The sequence below is a fragment of the Argiope bruennichi genome, chromosome 10, assembly GCF_947563725.1.
Source record: "Argiope bruennichi chromosome 10, qqArgBrue1.1, whole genome shotgun sequence".
NCBI lineage: Eukaryota > Metazoa > Arthropoda > Arachnida > Araneae > Araneidae > Argiope > Argiope bruennichi.
In genome coordinates this window covers 127,572,206-127,592,205 of record NC_079160.1, presented here as the reverse complement: position 1 = coordinate 127,592,205, position 20,000 = coordinate 127,572,206, and the positions used below count along the sequence as shown (strand labels likewise).

General features: G+C 31.3%; 1 non-coding gene across 1 annotated transcript in view; it reads right to left on the bottom strand.

Annotated features, from left to right (window-relative positions):
* The window catches only part of LOC129989544 (small subunit ribosomal RNA), a 1,814-nt gene extending 48 nt beyond the window's left edge, over positions 1-1,766 (bottom strand). Inside the window, exon 1 of the ribosomal RNA XR_008785806.1 lies at positions 1-1,766. This exon is cut by the window's left edge and continues 48 nt beyond it. This is a non-coding gene — a ribosomal RNA (small subunit ribosomal RNA).
* Between the last annotated feature and the right edge of the window lie 18,234 nt (positions 1,767-20,000).

The window sequence follows — 20,000 nt, the reverse complement described above, 5'->3', positions numbered from 1 at the left end:
ACTTCCTCTAAATGATCAAGTTTGGTCATCTTTCCGGCACACCGGCTCGACCAAAAGGCCAATCCGAGCGCCAGTCCGAAGACCTCACTAAATCATTCAATCGGTAGTAGCGACGGGCGGTGTGGACAAAGGGCAGGGACGTAATCAACACGAGCTGATGACTCGTGCTTACTGGGAATTCCTCGTTCATGGAATCAATTACACTTTCCAATCCCCAGCACGAAGGAGGTTCAACGGGTTACCCAGTCCTTTCGGACAGGGAAAGCACACGCTGATTCCTTCAATGTAGCGCGCGTGCGGCCCCGGACATCTAAGGGCATCCCAGACCTGTTATTGCTCTGTCTCGTGCGGCTAAACGCCGCTTGTCCCTCTAAGAAGAACGTCCCACTACAAGAGGATGGGAACGTCTATTTAGTAGGCTAGAGTCTCGTTCGTTATCGGAATTAACCAGACAAGTCGCCCCACCAACTAAGAACGGCCATGCACCACCACCCACAGAATCAAGAAAGAGCTCTTAATCTGTCAATCCTTCCTGTGTCCGGGCCGGGTAAGTTTTCCCGTGTTGAGTCAAATTAAGCCGCAGGCTCCATTTCTGGTGGTGCCCTTCCGTCAATTCCTTTAAGTTTCAGCTTTGCAACCATACTTCCCCCGGAACCCAAAAGCTTTGGTTTCCCGGAAGCTGCCCGGCGTGTCATTTGAGGAACACAGCCGGATCGCTGGCTGGCATCGTTTATGGTTAGAACTAGGGCGGTATCTGATCGCCTTCGAACCTCTAACTTTCGTTCTTGATTAATGGAAACATTCTTGGCAAATGCTTTCGCAGTAGTTCGTCTTGCGACGGTCCAAGAATTTCACCTCTAGCGTCGCAATACGAATGCCCCCGTCTGTCCCTCTTAATCATTACCTCGTGTTCCGAAAACCAACAAAATAGAACCGAGGTCCTATTCCATTATTCCATGCACAATTATTCAGGCGTCGCGCCTGCTTTGAGCACTCTAATTTTTTCAAAGTAAACGTGAGGGTCTCCGCCCACAACCGGTGAAGATCATAGACAGAAGCCCCCTGAACGCTCGGCAGCGAACAGTAACCACCGGTAGGCGGACCGTCCGGCCGGAGCTGAGATCCAACTACGAGCTTTTTAACCGCAACAACTTTAATATACGCTATTGGAGCTGGAATTACCGCGACTGCTGGCACCAGACTTGCTCTCCAATGGATCCTCGTTAAAGGATTTAGAGTGTACTCATTCCAATTACGGGGTCTCAAAAGAGTCCCGTATTGTTATTTTTCGTCACTACCTCCCCGTGCTGGGAGTGGGTAATTTGCGCGCCTGCTGCCTTCCTTGGATGTGGTAGCCGTTTCTCAGGCTCCCTCTCCGGAATCGAACCCTGATTCCCCGTCACCCGTTACGACCATGGTAGGCGCGTAACCTACCATCGACAGTTGATAAGGCAGACACTTGAAAGATACGTCGCCGGGACGAGCCCGTGCGATCAGCCCAAAGTTATACAGAGTCACCACAAGAGACGGACACGAGGCCCGATTGGTTTTGGTCTAATAAAAGCGCTCGTTCCCGAAGGTCGGAGCTCTGCTGCATGTATTAGCTCTAGAATTGCCACAGTTATCCAAGTAGTAAGGTACGATCCAAGGAACCATAACTGATTTAATGAGCCATTCGCGGTTTCGCCTTAATACGGCATGTACTTAGACATGCATGGCTTAATCTTTGAGACAAGCATATGACTACTGGCAGGATCAACCAGGTAACTTCCATCGTTCATCAGAACGTTCGGAAAATGCACTCCGAATCCTTACATTTCACGAGTCGCGACTATTTCAGTCGCGGGGGACGCCTCGACTACGGAGGATCCCTCAGTCAATCTCGCTCTTTGTGTAGGTATTCCCCGTGCAATCTACAGAGGTTCTATAGTCTCACGACTTCCCCGACGGCTTCAACGCCGCGGGGCGAGTGCGGAGGCATCGAGAAGATATGTGCGCTGGACACAGATGCAGAAAACCAATCAATTCCTTTAAGTACGGTTCTGCTCGTCGCGTCAACGGCACGGGGGCCGAGCCGCTCGCAGAGAGGCTGAGATAGTTTGGAAGCGGCCGGAAAGACGGAGAATACCTCCCCGCCGATCGCAGCCTTAGTAGCAGAAGAATAACACCCTCGATCCCGGAGGCAGCGTCCGACCGACCCATAAAGAACCGAGAACCGATCCGATCGGGCACGACAGACCCACAGTCAACGTTAGAGGACCGCTTTCCCGGAGGTAGCCAACCGGTACTAACAACCCAATCCCGTTGCCGAGACCTAAGACAGGTTCGCGAGATTACGACGCGTTTTTAAAACGCATTCTGTCTCGCGATCGACCACTGTTTCCAGCAGTCACCTGCTACTCATATAGGGCTACGGACGATCCCCGACGTTCCGCTCGTGATCGCGAGTGGCGCGCGCTTCGCCCAGCCACCAGGCGACCGGAAGAAGCCGCCGCGGGCGAAAATAATAAAAATTGTGCACTGGCAACCCGTTTCGCCAAACTAGTGCGACGTAGTATTTAGCGCTCTTCTCGGTGATTGGATTTTGAAGAAAATCGCGACTTCTCCCCTATTTGCATTTAGAAGGAAATCTCGGGTAGCGACTTCTCACTTTCTCGTGCTCCGGTATCGGACTTTGCAGAAAATCTAACATCGTCGGACTTTGACGGAAAACTCGCGAAGCGACTGTCACCTTATCGCGCGTTCTGATTTGGACTTTGCTGAAAAACGCGACTTCTCACATCGTCGGACTTAGTAGAAAATTTCACCTTATCGCGTGCTCCTATTAGGACTTTGCCGAAAATCGCGCATCTCTGTTTTTCCTTAAAATGTTTACATTTTGACTTTTCTTTAATTACTTTTTGTGAATTTTTATTAAAATGTTGATATTTATGAAATTGTTTCTGAATTTAAAATGTCAAGTAACATGTTAATTCACTCAAATACAAATTTATAGAGCTTTAAATACGCTGAAATTAAGTTAAATACCTGTATTTGCAGAATGTATTCTTATTTAGAACTCAATTTGGTGTAAATATTATAAAAATAATGAAATAAAAGCTTCGCATGTTGTTAAATACTTGATTCAAACCTAAAAGTAGGTCAAGCCCTTTAATTCTAGTAAATTAAGTTAAATGACTTGCAAAGTTCATATTTATATGCATTCGCAGAAAGAATTCACTTGTTTTTTCAAGTAATTCTTATTTAGAACTCAATTTGGTGTAAAGAATGTCAAATTAGTGAAGTAAAAGCTGTAAATGTTCTTGTATACTTCATACGAACTTCAAAGTAGGTCAAATTGTGTTAATGAATGCACAAGTTGTTTAGTTTCCTTCATACAATGTGTAGTGTATCTTCTAAATTCTTTAAGGAGTATAAAAGATGAAATGTCTTTCAAATTCAAACAATTTCTACTTTAAATACTGAGCTAAGCACAAATACTATCTTTTAATATGTTAAATTGAACATATAATTGAGTGCAAGCTTTAATATAAATGTATTCCTTCATGTAACATTCAATATCAATTATTTGTGAATGAATGTTTTCATTCAGTTAATTAATGAGCTGAATCTTTCACTAATGCAAAATATTTCCTGATATTGTAAACTTTCATTGATGTAAAAATTGTGTTAAATGTAAAGATATTCTTATAGTGTGATAAATACAAGTATATGGCTTGTATATTCAACTTATTAATGCATAAGAGTATGATTTCTTACTGCATTTTTTTGTGTATAGTGATAAACATTCATCTCCCTTCATGTTTCATCTAGTATCAATTATATTGTTCATTTATTTGAAATTTAGCTTCATGGTTAATCACTTGTGAAATGTTTAATCATACTGCTAGTTGTTTTCATAATTCATGTTGAGTGAAATCATTATATTATGTAAAATTCAAACATACAATTTGGATATTCAACACATTAGTGCTTATTACTTGTGGAAGGAAGTGATATGAAGAGGTAACAGTTGTATAAAGAAAGCTCAAGTCTTAAATGAATGTGTAATGTTACTTTGCATAGATATGATTTTCAATTCAACACATTTCTGCATAAAAATGTTATTACCAACTATATTTTGTGTGCAGATTCTTCATGTACTATTTACAATCAAAGAATGCATAAATTTCTTCAAATATTTCATCAAGAATCTATATCATTATACTCAGTATGTCTGTAAGCTTCATCTTTAATCAGTGTGAAATGTTTCATCATATGACAGGTTGTTCTAATTATTAAATGTTGTTTATAATGTAAGGAAATCTTCATCTTCAGGTAAATACAATTTATAGATGCATATTACTTGTTCAAACAAGTTGGCTGTAATGTAATGAATGTATATTGTTTACTTTCACTGTAAATGTAACCCTTTTCTAATATTAATGTTGTTTTCATGTACAGCATTCTCTTGTTAATGTTTAATTTTATGTTATATTCTGTTGAATACAGGCATAAAGCTTGTACATCCAATACATAAATGATTTACAGTCCTTTGTCCAACTATAATTTATGTGTGGGTTCCCATTTCTTCAAACAACATTTACATTCAAAGAATGTTTCATCTTAACTAAGCTTCATCTTCAAACTGTGCCAAATGTTCCCATTCTTTATTTGTAATACAATGTGAAATGCAATAACTTTCTCATATTTACAGTTGTTTATGTTTAATAAAGTTCAAAATGTGATTGACATACTTATTTCATGTTAAATACAAACATACAGTTTGTGGATTCTACTCATAGGTGTTTATTACTTGTTCAAACAGATTATATAAATAGATAATACTAACATGAAGAATGCTTACTATAAAGTATATGTGTAATTTCACCTTACACTGAAATTGTTACCTCTATCTAATATTAATGTAAAATTTATTTGTATTTATTCATATAAACATTATATGAAGTGTAATGTCATACTTATATTGTGTTAAATAGAGCCATACATTATTAAGACTGTTATTTCCAATTCTAAATAATGTATAGCTTCATTATACAATAAATGAATACATAGATTTCTTCAAATGTTTCATCCAGTATCTATATTACTATGTTCAGCTTCTTATTTACTCAAAGAGAAATGTTTCTACATATTACAAGTTGTTTCTAAAGTTCAATGTCATGTAAAATAGTTTGAAACTACAATATGCAAGTGCTTATTACATGTTGAAACAAGTTATATAAATATGTTTCTATAAAAGTCCAACCTGTGTGTAAAATTACCTTACAAAACAATTGTACACTCTTAATGTTGTAATGCATTCTTTGGTTCATGTGAAATGTTTCATTCATTGTTCATGCAAACACTGTATCAAATGGAACATTAGCAATTACTTACATTGTGTTATATATAGGCATAAAGTTTGAACATTCAATTGAAGAAGTTATTAAGAGTGTTTTTTACAATTGCAATATGTCTGCAAGATTCTTCTTTCTTCATACAGTGTTTACAATAAGAAGACATTAATTGCTTCTCATGTTTCATCAAATGTTTAAGTTAGCATATTCTTTAATCTATATGAAATTTACCCATTTTTACATCCAGTGTTATGTGAAATGCAGTAAAATACTCATAAACTGTTAACTATAAACATAACAAGAGCATATAACTTATATATGAAGTTGCATATAAAATGATTATTCTGTTAAACATTGTAATTGTTATCTTTCTTTTAATGTAAACATTGTGAGAAATTCTTATAATGAGATAAGTACAAACACTAAGCAATTATTTTCAACATTTCAGTTAATTCTGTAAACAAACGTCCACATTAAACTATGTCAGTTTATTAATGTAAAGAATACTCAAAAAGTCTCACATGTACTTGTTATGCATGAAACAGACCTTACAAGTTTCAATATTAAAAATGTTAACGTGTAAGACAGTTACATTCTTTTATACTGAGTGGTTTATATTTCCAATATCATTTCTGTCACATATCATTGATATCAAAAAGACATAAATTGTCTCTTATGTGTACACAAACATTGTAACAACCATCTGAATGCTAAACATGTAAGTGCATACCACATATAAAGCTGCATGTAAAATGATAATTCTTTAATTAATGAAAAACATTAACAAACATAGTAATTGTCATTTCTTTATGCTAATGATGTGTGAAATGTTTATAATGTGCTAGGTTATGATTTTCAATAATTCAGTAAATACTGTTTGTCGAAACAAGCTTACGCATTAAACTGTCACAGTTACTTGTAAGGTTTATTCTTGTAAATAACAATTAAATAATGTCAAATGTACTTGTTATTCAGAAAAGAACACATACAAGTTTTTATATTATAAAAATAAATGTATAAATACAGTTACATAATTATATATTGAATGGTATATCCTTCCTTCACCATTTCAGGAACAAACCATTGATATCAAACAGACTTATATTATCCCTGACATGTACACAAACATTATAATAACAATTTCAATGCTACATTTGGTTCAAATTTAAACAATTTTTGTGTAAAAATTTGTCACATTTTGTCTGATATACAATAAATGCAGTGTTGAGTACAACAAAGCCAATTAAATTTGTAAACATAATGCATGTACACTATTAGCATTATTATTTTAAAGCATTAAACATAAAAAGATACATTAACTTCAAATTACTATTAAATTAACAATCTTTAAAAAGTCATAAATTATATGTAATGCATTTTTTTCATTGGTAGTTCTTAAATTTGGGGAAAATGATCTTTGTATATGTAACGATGAAGAATATTCTGTGTTGAAACATGACATGTTTGTATGAAAATAACTAAATTACCTTATCCATAATGTTAATAAAATTTGGAATGTAGTAAAACTCTTATTATCAATGAAAATTCATTTTCTGATGTACTATATCTACATTTTTTTAAAAATATAAGTAGTGCACACTGCAACTTGAATGTCACCGAGGAATCCTCGTAACAATTCTCTACTCACAAATGTGAAAATGATAACTTTTCTAACCATTAACATCATTATTATCCTCCTTCAAAGCATGTGTGTTTCAAATAAAAACACTTTTTATGAAAATATTTATGAAATTTTGTCTAAAATTCAATAACACTGCATTTCAGTACAACGAGACAGAAGAAATCCTATTCTAAAGCATAGTTCAAACATAAAAAAAGTTATGTAATCTAAAAAATTACTAATAAATTCAGATTTCTTATATAGAAAAGAAGTGTAATTAATATATATTTTAATTGCTATCAATTTAATTTGGTAAAAATGGTATGTGAATATGCAAGGATGAATAATGTTCTACGAAGAAACATTGCAAGTTTGTATTAGATATTCAAATTCATTTAAAATCCTTAATGTGAAAAAAAATATTGAATGCAGTGTACCCAAATATTCATAAAAGTACTATTTTTAAAACTATTACAGTTCATACTTGGCCTAAAAAAAAAGGAGCAGACACTGTTAATTGAATGTTGTCGTGGAATCTTCAAAACACTCTTTTGTTTACAAGTGTGTCAAATACAGTATTCATAAACTTAAATCCACTTACCTCATTATGATACTTCTTCAATGAAGCAAATATCAAAACACCTTGTTAATGAAGAGATTTTAATACTATTATTCACATATATCATTTGTTCTTCATTGTTGCCTTTAATATTGTTGATGTAACAATGTGTTGAAAAGTATTAAGAACAATATTCACTGTTGCTTACAGTTAGCTAAGAATAATAGAATCATAAATTGTTACTGGGCATCATTGTTGATGTAACAATGGATTTAATAGTGTTCATAACTATACTGTCCATTTAGTCTCTAAAGAATTCATAAATTGCATGTATTTAAATAGTAACAATTAACTATTCATGGAAATAATGAATTAACACCTAACACAGTAAACAATATGCTATTTAACATTGTGAAATCAGTCCAACTCCTATCCGAAAACTCAGTGTAGAAATGCTTCCTATGGATTTTCATCAAAACAAGTCTTTTCCACTAAAATTCTTTGAATGAAAATTGAAACAGCTTTCATGTATGTTGTCTTCCAGCATCTCTTTGTATGAAGAAAATGATCAACACATCATTTCAGAAGAGTGACATCTATGTTCCAGTTTGTCTTCTCTTATCTTCAGTTGAAAGTAAAGGTTGATTTTTTGTTGTCATTTACACTGTACAAAAACTTCATCTTCTTTCTGCTATAAAACTGCTTCATATAACTATACATTCTTCTTCCATGTTAGAGCATAACAAAGTAGATATCTTTTCAAAATTTCTTCATTTCATTCATAAAAAATAGGATATGAAGTTCAGTTGACATGCCTTCACTCATTGATAACTGCCATCAGAAGGGGGGGGGGGGAAATCCTAAATGCCCATTCAATATTCAGACTTCATCTTTACAAAGTAAAGTTGTTGATGAGATAATAACACTCTTTCACCTTCAACTACACTTGCTAGGATGATGTAATCACATTATAAACAATTAAATTGAATATCCCAAGTAATCCAAATATGGAAAATCTATATAAACAAAGACTACCAGAAATGAAATAATAATCAACAAAAACATTTAACTTCTTCTCATACGTAGAAATCATCAACTTCAATGTCACATAATCTTCAATAAGTTAATCACCAGCATGCAATTCAAAATAATCACAACACAACAACAGCTATTCAAGATTTGCCTCCACCAAAAACCATTAAGTGCAGTGAACCAAATAATCTGCTTTGCCAAAATGAAACCTCTTACAAAATCAAACACATTAAATTGAACAGTGCAAATTATTTCCAAAAAATTCCCAAGCATTAAAAATTTAAAAACAATGTAAAAACTTAAGTGACGAGCAATACCGGCAGAGTACAAAAACCACACACAACACCATTTCTGCTAATATTTCTTTATAAAATTGAATCAAATATCTGAAACTGTGTAAATTTCAAACAGTATTCTTAACAGAATGCATAAATATAGTATGAAAGTAATACAGTATGCCAACAATCAACCCGCATGTCCATACATGACTAAAATTTATAACTCAACTAAACTAACCAATATACTATTTTTCAGTGAAATCTCTCACAGGATAGCAATTATGAAATTGAATTCTGCAAACTATTGGGAACTTATTTACCATTTAAAAAGTAGACATTCAGAAAAACTCACATTTTCTAAACACTTGGGTGTAAAAACCGACAACATGCATAACCAAAACAAGACCACAGAAACTTGGAAGATAAGTTCATTGATAATTTTTTAATTTCTAAAGGAAACTTCTGTTCACTGTCATATGTAAAATAATATGAATGTAAAAATGCATTAGGAATTTAAGAAATATGCATAACAACACATCAAGACATGGTACAGTGAATATGTGAAAACATAAACATTAAGAAATAATTTCAAATAAACATTAAGATTTATATTAAATTTGCTAAAAACACTTCTACTTTTCAACAATTAACTTAATTAATATGAAATATATGTTATGTATCAAAGCTCAATGCATATAAACAATGTTATGTGTTAGTGTGTCAAAATGTAAACAAACAAACAAAACAGTACTGATGAAGCAACATTTATTTACATAGGAAAAACAATAATGAATATACTAATTCAAATTATATAGAAATAAATTTAGTAAGCAAATATATCAGCTACACATGAAAGATGTGCAATAAAAAGAAAAAATGGAAAGAATATGTACTTGGACACTGCTCGACAGGATTCGAGCAATCCAATACTATTCAAATTAAAAACAGAAACAAATTTCTACTAAATAGACTTGAAATTAGGAAAAACACAATTAAATGAAGGGAGAAAAAACAACAACAATGAATTGATTTTTGTTTTCACTAATTTACAATAAATAGGCTTAAATTAAAAGTTGGCATTCTTAAAGAGGGGGGGGAGGGGGGTGGGTGGGTGCACACTGTGAAACTGAATTCAGTCTTATTGTTAGATTTTAAATCTTCAACTTTAAAAAGAAATGTCAGTATAATTTCAATCAATAAATAAATAAATCATTTTCCAATACTAATAACAACTCTTATAATATAAATAACCTGAATTACTTAAACACAGTACAGCGAAGAAGAGATATCGAGACAACAGCATACATTGCTAGTAAAAAAAATATTAACTATACACTAATAATAAAAATTAAATTAATTATTTCAATAACTAACAGTTTAATAATGAATATATGCATAACTTACAATACTATATATATATTTTTTTCAAACCATGTAACTAAGAAATACCTTTGTGGCCTTATCCAAAGAGAAAACACTCAACGATTTGTTCCTTTAAGATAACAAACAAGCCTATAGGTGCTTCCCATTTGGAATCAGGCCACAGAAAAGATACCATAAATAAACAGGTGATAATCCAATGAGAAGTAATTAAAACAAATGAGTTAAAATTACTTCTAAGACGCTTAATTACAAAATAAAGAAACAAAACTTAATTTATGCAAAAGTAAGCTTAAAATTGAATATAAAGATTTAATTTTTGCTCATAGGAGATAAATGAAATAAATAAAAAAAGCAAAATGTTTGTTTACAAATAAATAGAGCAAAATAAGCAAATGCCAGAAATCGAGCATTTTATTCACCCACACAAATCTCCTAATATTTTCAAAGTGCAGGGACGACATTTTCATCCAAGACAGGCGGTACACAGGAATGAAACAAAACCCACAACTTTCTTCAAAGATCTACGGGTGCACAGGATAACACAGCAAAGCATCGTGCAGGTGAAAAGCAACCCTCCGGTTACGTACCAAGTGCCATGCCGAATGAACACAGGATTGAAAAGTGGAATACTGGAATGTAGGGGAGTTCGCCTTTCCCATCCAAGTTGCTTGATGCACAGGATAACATGGCACAGCATTCTCTTCTTGTCAAGACACATCATGCTTCTTTGTCTTCATTCTTCTTAAATTCTCATTTCTTGCTTTGTCAATTAAGTTAATGCGTATTTTAATTTCACGATTAATCTGTACTATTTCACTTAATATTATTGATTATAATAAAATTCTTTGTATATATTTAGGTTACACTAAAATCAAATAAGTTAAATTATCATGAAACTATTAATAAATAAACTAATTCACTGCACATAATAAAAATATTGTTGCAAAATTAAATAATAAACAGTATAAACTTTAACAATTACTCAAACTGATTGTTATCACTTCAACACTGTAGTAAAATTACATCATATTATAAAAAAGATGTTACTACATAGAAATTATACTATAGCAAAGCATTTTATTATGAATTGAGCAGTCAATAATATTAAATAACTGAATAAAATTAACCATGCACCAAGCCATTTATAAAGGAAATTGATTTCTTATTCATTACATAAAAGGGTTGTATATGTTATTAAGTAATACTAAAGCAAAAGTACTAAACTGTACTAGAATAAGAAGTGAAAAATCAATATAAATAAAACTAAATCTAAATTGTAATATTAATATACACCAAGTCAATAGTAAAGGAAAATGATTTCTTGTATATATGAACAATTATACTACAAAAGCAAAGTACTTCATCATACGTGAGAAACAAAAGTGAAATAGCAATTAATGAAAAAAAAAAAGCTAAGTATTAATAAAATGAAATGTATAAGTGAATTCATTACTAAATCAAATATGCATCCAGTTATTACAAGAAGAAATTTATTTCCAATTCATATTATGGAAGGGTTATATAATTAAATTTTTCTTGTATTAAGAAAATAAAGGATGCATAAATTTCAATATTGAATAAAAATGCCAATGTTTTTAAGATGTATCATCACTACGTTCAAAATTCATATTACAGAAGTTATAACATAGATAACAAACATACATATAAAAAAATAAACACTTACCTTGCAATTTTTAAAAATGTTCCTTCTTAAAGCAAAATTAATTTCACTGTCAAAATTTCAATTCTCATGAAGGATAAACCAGTGAAAGCATTCCATTCTTGTTAAAATTAATCACAAAATGTGCTAAAAAAGAAGTCGCAACATATGGAAGTTGAAGGTCAATGAATGAACTTCAAACTTTTCTAGCACAGATAGAAATATTTCTCAGGATGACTTTCACACATATCATCCGGGAAATTCACTCAGCTTCGACTAGTTGTTAAAAATCATCATACACAAACACTTCTGAATTAGAATTCATCACAGATGAAAACAAAATTAAAATCTTCTTCAAACCTCTCTCGCACACAAAGACATTCTTTTCGGCAGTTTCTCTTTTAATCTTGAAACACACGCAATCCATAAAACTCATTCTTGAAGAGGAAATCCGCTCAGTAAATATGCAAAACATCCATCTACAAAAGAAAAAAAAAATTAATTAGAAATTAAAAAAGATTTCTAGAAAAGCACAAACAATGGAAGAGCACACACGCCGACAACCAACGGACAAATGAAATTCAAATGAAGAGCCGTTGAAATCAGTTCGGTTAACAGTTAATCAGGATTCAACCGCCTAGCAAAGAAATAATTAAGATTGCGATCACATGTTCGGATCCCATCGAACCAATCAGTGGTGTAGGATGACTTACTCACCATGACCGCTACGGTGTCTATTCAGTTTCCAATAATAACAACTCATTTCATGAATGGCAACATTGTACATTTACTTCCCCTCCCGAAGAGAAAAATGACAACAAACTTTTTATCTATCGGAACTGATTGTTACATTTTTTTTTAATTTTAGAAAAGGAATTTTAAACAGAAGAATTTTAATTTCAGTTACTCATCGGAACTTTTTTTTTTTTTTCTCTTTTCTTCATATGCATTTAAGATTTTCTTTTACCAAATACATTTTTTTTTTATTTTCCTTATAACATTTATTATTATTAATTTTTTAAAAATGTCAAACAGAAGTCTATACATAAGAATTTTTTTTTTTTTCAATATTTTCAGTCAAGTGCAATACACAACTCATGAATTAAATATAAAGGAGGGAAACTTTAGAAATGATTATTTTCACCATAAAAATATTAAATTCAATATAATACTGTCAAGCATTTAATGGATTAAATACATTGGAAGGAAATGTATACTTTTAAAGGCGAGGAATGTAAATTGGGGGGGGGGGGGGTAATAACCTGTTTTATAATAAAAAATAAGAATTATCACTTTAATAAACAATATAAGCTCCAAATGTAAACTTAAACTCATTTTGTTATTCATTAGACCTACTAATCCCAAAATTCCTTACTAGCTAAATAGATGCAATTAGATGTATTATAACTCATTTAAAGTAAAAGAAAAGATACAAACCTACAGTTCACATGAAGAAACAATTATGCACTTAATTTTTCATAAAATTTCATATTGATAAATGTTAAAATTTTCTGCAAAACAGAAACAAACAAATTAGCATCATCAAAACAGTACATTTTGATATCATGTCACATAAATAAACAAATCTTTCACACTGTGATTTTACATTCAAAAAGCAAGTAATGAAGGTTTTCACACTTCAATATCCAAATAAATTTCCACAACACAAAGGAAATATGCAGTTGGGTGATGAAGCTTGCATAAATGTACAAAGCAAAATTTAAAAATATGAATTTTATGTGCAAAACAAAAGTAAGGTGGGAGTGGTCATGCGATTCATATATAGACAAAGCAGGATTAACAAAACACTATATAAACTTAAAATCATCTTATAAGAACATTACACTGAACAATATTTTGTTTCAAGGATATTAACATTTTTATGTCTTTTCTGCAACTTACCTGGTTGCTACTTTCAAAGCAGAACTACCAATTCATTTGTAGAACCAGAAAATAAAAAAAAAAATTGAAAGAAAGCAGAAGCGTTTCATTTTACTAACAGTTTTTGTTTTTATAGCAACCAGAGAATATGGGGGGGGGGGGGGAAATGAACTACAAATGCTATGAACCATGCAAAGCTTAAAATTCTTCAAAGCGTGTCCAAATAATAATAAGATATATCATACTCATTATTTTTTTTTATTTAAAGAAACTGACATTATGAAGACATTAGTAAAGTAAGCAGTGGTAATCTCAGTTTAATGCAATTGAAGGGGGGGGGGGGAACTTTTATAACAAATAATAATTTAAGATATTTATTATTCAATACAAAATAAAATATTTGTTTTCGAAAAAGATTTCAAAGAAATCCTAACCAAATCAATTGTAAACATTGTTTTTTATGTGCTTCACTGAATTTAAAATGTTTCAGTGAATTTTTGTATTACATGAACTTGTTAATCACTGTTTCAGAGAATGTCAACAAACCATCAGTCACTTTCCTTTAATATTCTAATACGAATATTTCTAAAGAATAAACACGTGTTAATGAGTAACTAACTTTATACAATAATAAATTTTTAGCTTTATACAATAATAAAGAATAAAACAAATTAACCTATTATTAAATGCATTTTGAAAAAGTAACTGACACATATATAAACAGGATTGAAAGAAAAAATAAAGCAATATTATCTTGATCAATTGATATAATGTGATCCGTTAAGACATCAGAAACACAAAGCAAACTAGAACATGCAGAATGGATAAAAAAATGCATTCAAATGCCATTCTGACAGCTGTCACACCACACCAACACTATACAGATAAAGTCATTGCAAACAAAACATCTATAATTTCATACGCATATATATATAAGGCATGAAACCAAATGCAATAACATTAAAAAAATTTAAACTTCAATTAATGAACATGAAATTAATAGTACAGCAGGAAGAAAAGCTTTTTAAAAATAAACAAAATAACATCTTTTAAATGGAATAAAAGAAATCTTGTATGACCATTTTTTTAAAACTATTTCAACGTTCACTGTAAAAACAAAATTATCTCTTTAGTTCTTAGAAAATAAATTAAAAAATTAAACTGGCATACAACACTATAAAAAAATATAAGGGGGGGGGGGGAGGGAGGTAACATTCTGAATGATTGCATAAATTTATTGAGCACGACACTTAAAACACACAACAAGCACAAATGAGGAAAATGCATATGGAGAAAAATTGAATGGACATCTGACAGCTTTCACACCACATGAATGGAGTTCATAAAATGAAACCATCCTTAATTTCATAAATTTTTTTTTTACAACATAAAATGGTAGTAAACATTAAGAGATTTAAACTAATAACTCGAAATGAAATTATCACTAGGAATGAACATGTAAAAAAAAGAAACAGTGAAAGGAAGAAGACTGAAACATCTTTTTTTTTTTGGGGGGGGGGGGGGGAATCACGCACAAAAGTAATATTCTAATAAACAATTATTTAAATACTCCATCTAAAACCAATAGCGGAAATACATTTGTTACTTATTAGAAGAAGACTGTTCGATTAAAATCAGTAACCACAATACCAAAATTAAATCATAAAAATTGGCGATGCTAATTCAATATTGTCCGAATCAATACAGAAATTTATGGAACATGTTTTTTTAATAAATAATAAAAACATCATGCACATGAATTAATTACATATGGAAATGAGCCAAAATTGTATCCTGCATATTTCAACACCACACCAACACAGTGAATGTGTGTGTGTGAGAATTAAGACACATGCAAGCAAAATTAAAACCAAATATATAATTTAACAAAGTTGATTTCATAAAAGTTGTTTTCTCATGAAATAACTTTCATGGTCAAAACAGCAAATTTGGAACAGAAGACTCATTTCTTATTCACCAAAAATTTATGAGATGCCAGAAATGATTTCAGCACTCGCTCTCAAAACAAATCAAATACTTATTCATTCATTCCACACGTAGCAGTAGAAATTTGTAATTATAAATTATACACGTTGCTTCAAGGACTTTAAAAAATTAAAAGGAACAAAATCATTGAGTGTGTGTGGGGGGGGGGGATGACACTCTTAATGATAATAGTAATTTATTGAGCATGTCACGTAATGAACACACAAAAGTACAAATGAGAAAAAGGCATATTAAAATAAATTCAATGGAAATATAACAGCTTCCACACCACATGAACATATTGAATAGAATCAATAAAATGAAAACATCTTAAATTTTATTAAAAAGAAATTACAACATAAAATGATATTGAATATTAAAAGATGTGAACTGATAAATCGAAATGGAATGAAAACTAGATAAAGGGGGGGAGGGAGATATGCACAAAATACATACTTAATTTGTAAAATACTAACAGGAATGTTCACTTAAATTAAGACACTGCAATATGAAAATTAATTTATGAAAACAGGAGATGTGAATTTAATATTGTTCGAATCAATAGAGAAATTTAGATAATATACTTCTGAAGTGAATCGTGAAGACACACTGTACATAAATTACATATGTAAACGAACCAAAATTGCATGCTGCATACTTCCACACCACACCAACACAGTGAAAATGTGCAGGGGGGGGGAAGAGATATACATGCAAGTGAAATTGACAGGCAAAAGTATAATGGGGTGAATTTGTGTAAAATGCACACGCAACTGGAATTAATGTCTAATATTTATATATATATATACACACACACAATATTTTGAAAACAAAATTAATTTTTTATGCACCACAACTTTATGCAATTCCAGATGTTTCAATCATTTAGAAAAGATTTGATCATTTTCCATGAAAACAAAACAAAATAAATTGAATTCATTTCACTACTATCAGCACAAAATTGTAATTGGGGCGGGGGATGGTCAAAAGATGCATGCAAGCAAGAGCGAAAACCAAAAATATAATTAAAAGAAAGTTGATTACTCGTGATATTATTTCCACATTCAAAACACAAATTGGGGGGGAGGGGGGAAGTATTTTTCATGCACTCAAAATTTATAAAAAAATCAGAGGTTTCAAGCAATCAGAAATGATTTCAGAATTCGCTCTCAAAACAAAACAAAAACAAGCAGTTCATTTTTCAATTTGATTTCATTTAAAAGAAATATATGCAACCAAAAAAATTAGTTAACATTAAGAGATGCGAACTAATACATCACAATGAAATGAACACTAGAAATAAACAGTTGAAACTTTAAAAAAAAAAAAAAAAAGGGGGGGGGGGTGTAAGAATTTAATGCACAAAAACCACATTTAAATTTGTAATCAGAAAAAGGCTCCCTCTAAACCGAAATAGGTTATTATTTTAGAAAATACTTAAAAGAATGTTTAATTAAAATCGGTCACTACAATACCAAAGTTAATTCTCGAAAACAATAGACATCAATTCAAATTTGTCCGCATCATTACTGAAACTTATGCTTCTTCTTTAGTGAATTGTAAAGACACCACGTACATAAATTACATATTGAAATGAACCAAAATTGCACTCTGCATACTTCCACACCACACCAACATAGTGAAAGTGTGCAATGGGGGGGGGGGGGGAGAGACATGCAACTAAAATTGAAAGCCAAAAGTATAACGAAGTGAATGTGTGTAAAATACACATGTAACAAAAATTGATGTCTAATATATATAGACTAAAGGAAATTTATTTGCTTGTGTTATTATTTTCACAGTCAAAGTTTTGAAAAGAAAATGTATTTTTTTACGCACCAAAAATTTATGAAATTTCAGATGTTTCAATCATTTTGAAAGGATTTCAGCACTCGCTCTCAAAACAAAACAAAAAATAGTCATTCATTTCAAAAGTATCAGTACAAAATTGTAATTTCGAATAACACGCCTTGCTGAAAGGACTGTACTTCACTTTTGAGTAATTTAATAGAAAAATTTTTTTTGGTCAGAATTATTTAGATAGCAAGAACTTATCCACTCAATGAATGCTGAATTGTTTTGCAATTCTAAAAAAACAAAGTGAATGCAGAATATGAATCTATTTAAGAATGAATAGGAATTTATCCACAAATTGAAGAACACAAAGGAAGAAAATTTGGAAATGAAACAGTAAAGTTTTAATGTGTCACAAAAAGGGCTACCTATACTACCAAGGAGATTACTTAACGAGAAACTTGGTACGCAATTAAACATAACAGGTTTATTGAAGTGATTGGAATCAAAATTACAAAATCAGATATAATGAAAAATCTGAACGTAAACACTAAAAGCAGATATAAAAGAAACTGATGATATTATAAGATTTTAATACAAACTGCAAACAAACCATTGAAAATTTTTTTAGAAAAACTTACCCATTTTCCAACTGCAGTAGCTTTTGCAATTTTTTTTATTCTATTGCTTTCTCAACATATAAGAATGAGCCAAAATTCCTGAATCAAATGGCAGAATTGAAATAACTATATAAATTTTATTACAGTTTTTTGTAACAACATCTCAAGATTATGTTTGGAAAACAATTTTGACACGTCATAACAAAACACCAATGGTAGGATAATCTGACATATAACTCAATTGCTCACATTCATCATTTCACTTTCGATTCTAAAACAGTTATCACTTTCCTTCCAAAGGAAATGTCCGCCAAAAACAATTGAGATGCTACAGTGCTAAACCCGAAATATTCCAAAAGAAGCGTTATAAAAAGGAATAAAATGACGCAATTTAGCACCCGGTTGGCGTTTTTTTTTTTTTTTTTCTTGTTTTCTTTCCCGCACTGCACTTCTGGTTTTCTAATTGCTAAATAAAAAGAACACTTACAGAATTCGACGAATATAATATGATAAAAAGACACTTCCTATTTTTAACTGATAAAATAAATACTTCGCAACTAACTACGGAACAGAAAATTTGAAAAAGAACGACCGATTAAGTTACACGCCATTTCATTTCTATCCGTTGAAAAACAAACTCTTTTGCTTTCTCTGTTCGAAGTGATATTTATCGTCTGCAGCAGGGAACGAGAATGAAGGTCCGATTTTTAAGGAAATAATAATGACTTATAAAATATACTTTTAAAATACACAAAGGAAAATTGCAAATAATATTCCGTTTAAAAGACCGCCATCGAAGTTCAGGAAATGAATTTAAACAGACACGGTCACAGTTCCTTTTGAAGCAAAATCGAGCTGCAAATCGTCTGCCAATCAAAAAACTGGAAAAGTATCCTGGGACGCTAGAATACAGCCTCTACAGATTCAAACTTTTTCACTTTTCAGTATTGGCAATTGTTTTTAAATTGTAACGTTTCGTATCCGAATGATTTATGATCCTATCCGAAAACGTTTCTCAGAAATAGGATATCATTTTTCACAATTATTTTTTAATGCATACAATCCATTTGATACGTTGCAACGGATAAAGTATCACGATCTTATGTTTGAATTTTGTATTACTGTGCACGGTGGCAATTCTCAGAAATAAGATATTTTACTCGAAAATGATTCATTACAAACGTTTTAACGGATCACTGATTAATATAACATACTAAAATTCTGCTTTCTTTTTTTTTTAATTATAAAGAAGTTTGGAAAAATACTTGGAGGTGCACACGGATCATTATTACTTTTCGTTTTGAATGAATTACGATTGTTTATCTGACTGTTTACTAAGAAAATTGTTGTACGGCAATAACATTTGTTACCTTCATTGAATTTTCAATTAAATGATTTCATTTCTTTTGTTAAGGATATCGTAAAAAAGGTAAGTGAGTTCCTCTAATAGGATAAAAAAAGTATTAACTCATTTGTATGCTGAATGAAATGTAATCTTTTTTTTATATAAATTTTTCATTTCTTTACTAATAAACTGCCTGTACGTATCAAGTTATGTCAGCTATCATTCAATTGAGCTACAATGTTTATCATTATTTAATAAATGTTTCTAGAAGTGATTTTTTTTTTTTTTTTTTTTTTTTTTTGGTAAATGAATTTTGAATTATTGCAACAGACAAATGTATCGCTGACGGAATCAATGTCATGGCAACTACATGTATGGAATATAGAGCTGTTTTTTTTTTTTTTTTAAAAAAACATTTCTCTCAAGGTGAGGAAGCCAGTATCTGTATCAGTAAAGTTAGATGATTTATTGTACATTATAAAGGGTTTATACTAAGGAGGAA